The sequence below is a fragment of the Bubalus kerabau genome, chromosome 12, assembly GCF_029407905.1.
Source record: "Bubalus kerabau isolate K-KA32 ecotype Philippines breed swamp buffalo chromosome 12, PCC_UOA_SB_1v2, whole genome shotgun sequence".
Classification (NCBI taxonomy): domain Eukaryota; kingdom Metazoa; phylum Chordata; class Mammalia; order Artiodactyla; family Bovidae; genus Bubalus; species Bubalus kerabau.
This window is the reverse complement of record NC_073635.1, coordinates 47,313,369-47,316,582: the sequence shown is the minus strand read 5'-3', so window position 1 is coordinate 47,316,582 and position 3,214 is coordinate 47,313,369. Positions and strand designations below refer to the sequence as shown.

Here is a 3,214-nt window from a genome sequence, read left to right as displayed (position 1 = left end):
CCAGTTCTAACTGTTGCTTCTTGACCTGCGTACAGGTTTCTCAAGAGACAGGTTAGGTGGTCTGGTATTCCCATCTCTTTCAGAATTTTCCACAGTTTATTGTGATCCACACAGTCAAAGGCTTTGGCATAGTCAATAAAGCAGAAATAGATGTTTTTTTGGCACTCTCTAAAATCTTAATTTCCATTAATATTTGCTTCAGCATCATCTTTAGGATAATGAGTACTGAAATTTATTTACTTAGTAAAGAAAGTTATCCAGGTCAAGTTTCAAAGACAATCTCTTTTATTCTAGTATTGAGGGATTTCATAAGTAAGTCTTTGTCAACACTACATTATATCTCTTTTAGTTTCTGCCTTCTAGTAAAAAATATCACACACTTAAAAATTGCTGTTGTCCTTCTGTTCATATTACTTGCTTTATTTCACAGCACCTATTATGAGGTATATTAGACCTACAGATCTACATGTTTGCAATATAGCTGTAATAAGGATATGTTTCTGGACTTTTTTGATTGAAGGTAACCACTGGATGTCAATTAGATGCCACCTCATAAAGTGAAAGTGAAAGTGAAGTTGCTCTGTCATGTCCAACTCTTTGTGACCCCATGGACTGTAACCTCTTAGGCTCCTCCATCCATGGGATTTTCCAGGCAAGAGTAGTGGAGTGGGTTGCCATTTCCTTCTCCAGAGGATCTTCCCGACCCAGGGATTGAATCCAGGTCTCCTGCATTGTAGGCAGACACTTCATAGCTATCTCTCAAATCCCCATTTCTACCTCAAATATGAATTCGATGCCTCTTGAGGTACTCTCAGAGCACTGTAGCAAGTGGGTGGGAACAGTTATTCACATTACAGCACAAAAGCTTGATGATCTATCTCCTCCACAAATTGTAACTTACTCAAGGTTAGATACCAAGTTTGTCTTTCTAGTACTTTATATAGGGCCAAATGGACAGGCAGGCCTGGTGCGCTGTGGTTCATTAAGTCACAAAGAGTTGGACACGACTGAGTGACTGAACTGAACCGAACTGAAGATTATAACTAAAGTTTCAGTAAATATTTGTTCCCTCATTGAAAAAACAGATTAAGGAAAATTCTCTAGGCAAGAATACTGGAGTCGGCTGCTGTGCCTCCTTCCAGGGGATCTTCCTGACTCAAGAATCGAACCCACATCTCCTGCAGCTCCTGCATTGCAGGCGGATTCTTTACTGCTGAGCCATTAGGGAAGCCCTTAGTTCCCCATATCCTCACACAAACTGTGTATAATTTTTGTTCGTTTGATGGATTAGAATATTTCAATATTTTGTTTTAATTTACCAGATTGCTAGTTACATTATCTTTTCTTTTTATTATAACTCATTAGTATTTTTTGAGAACAATCTTTTCTAATTTTTTGCCAATTTTTCCATTGGATTTTTGTCACTTGAGTCCATCTCCAGAGGTTCTCTATGTTTTATGGTTTGCCACAATTATTTTTTAAAATTACTTGTGTGGGGTTCCCCTTTGCCCCCAGCCATCCCCTGCCTCTGACCTTCCTCAGTCCCAGGGTCCCAGGGAAGGACCCAGCTCTGGGCACAGGTTGACCCCAGCCATTAGGCCTGCTCTGCGGGCCATTTGCCATGCTTTTACTTCCCTCTCTTACATAGCTGTGGCAGCTCAGGGCAAAAACCACATTGCCAGTGAGATGGGGCCAGGGAAGGCAGGGTGGCCCAGGGACCCTGGTAGAAACTGGTCTTCAGGCGGCAGGGGTCTCCTGCCTGCCCCTCCCCCACCACCAAGGTGGGGGAAGTGGTGCAGGCATTAGCAGGTGGGACAGGCACAGAGGCTATTATCTTCAGAGTGAAGGCTGTGCAAGAAGGCAATGGCCCTGGTAGAGGGAGAGGTGGCAGGGATCAGAGAGGAGTTGGGGCTGCTAGTGGAGGACATCATGGAGGTGGTGGAGGTGATGTGTAGGAGGAGCAGAAGGAGAAGCCCAGGGTCTGGAGGAGCCAGGGCAAGGACCCATGACAGTTCCAGCTCAGTGCTGGAGGCACTGGAAGCCCTGAAGTTAGAGCTGGGCTCTGTCACTGCCCTAGTTAGTGGGACCTACACACGGCTCAAGCGCAAGATCTGTCAGAGAGGGAAAACTCACTTGGATCATAGAAGGACCATCATCCGTGGCATCCCTGACTTTTGGGTCAAGCTATTATGAACCACCTCCATAAGTTGGCCATGATCGGTGACTGAGATAAAGACATGCTTAACTACATGATCAATTTGGAGGTGCAGGAACTGGGCCAGCGCAGGTACTGCTGCAAGTTGATGTTTTTCTTTTAGACCAACTCCTACTTCTGGAAGGAAGTGATTGTTAAGGAGTATCACCTTAGCATCATTGGATATATGGCGTCTCACTTGACTCTAGCCCAGTGGTTCTGGGATTATGAACAGGGGAGGTCCCAGCTATAGCCAGGACACCACCAGCCTTAATTTTCTCAACTGGATGTTTGAACACATCTGCCCAAGGTCTAACAGGATTGTTGAGGTCATCAGAGAGAACTTAGAGCCCAATCCTCTGCCCTGCTATGTGGGGGAGGAAGGCCCCACTGGAAGAGACCCAGAGATGCTGTTGATGGAGCACCAGAATTTGGCCAAATAGAACAAGAGCCAGGAGGCATCTATAGATAGAGGAGACAGGTGGATGTATCTAAGGGTTCTCTTGCCCAGGGGAGTAATGAGGTAAGGATGGTTGATGATAGGTGAAGTGAGAGGGCCCCACATACCTGGAATGACACCTAGAGAGAGAGAGACATAAACAAGAAAACAAGTTTAATAAATTACTTATGTGGGATATTGAATTGAAACTAACATGAAATTAAATCTTGTGAATCTTGGTCCTGAGTTTGGCACTTTTTCAATTATGGTGAGGATTCCAAGAACTTGTTAGGTAAAACTGCTATTATCATTATCACTGTCTTACTCCATCTTTGATGCACCATTTATTAAAAGGAAGTGGAAAAGTAGGTAAAAGAACACTGAATGGAAAGATAATTGCAGGCCCTTGGGTATATGGGTAAGATGACCATCCATTGCTGATTCATATTAAAACTCAGTCCTGTTTAATAAAAGCTATCATTAAATTTAATTATCTGATGCACTTTATGAAAATCAAATATATGAAAATCTTTCTCTCAGTCATGTCCAACTCTTGCTATCCCATGGACTGTAGCCTTCCA

At 43.6% G+C, this 3,214-nt stretch overlaps 1 pseudogene; it reads left to right on the top strand.

Annotated features, from left to right (window-relative positions):
* Positions 1-793: 793 nt before the first annotated feature.
* LOC129624234 (testis-specific Y-encoded protein 1-like) lies at positions 794-2,447 on the top strand (annotated as a pseudogene).
* Positions 2,448-3,214: the final 767 nt, after the last annotated feature.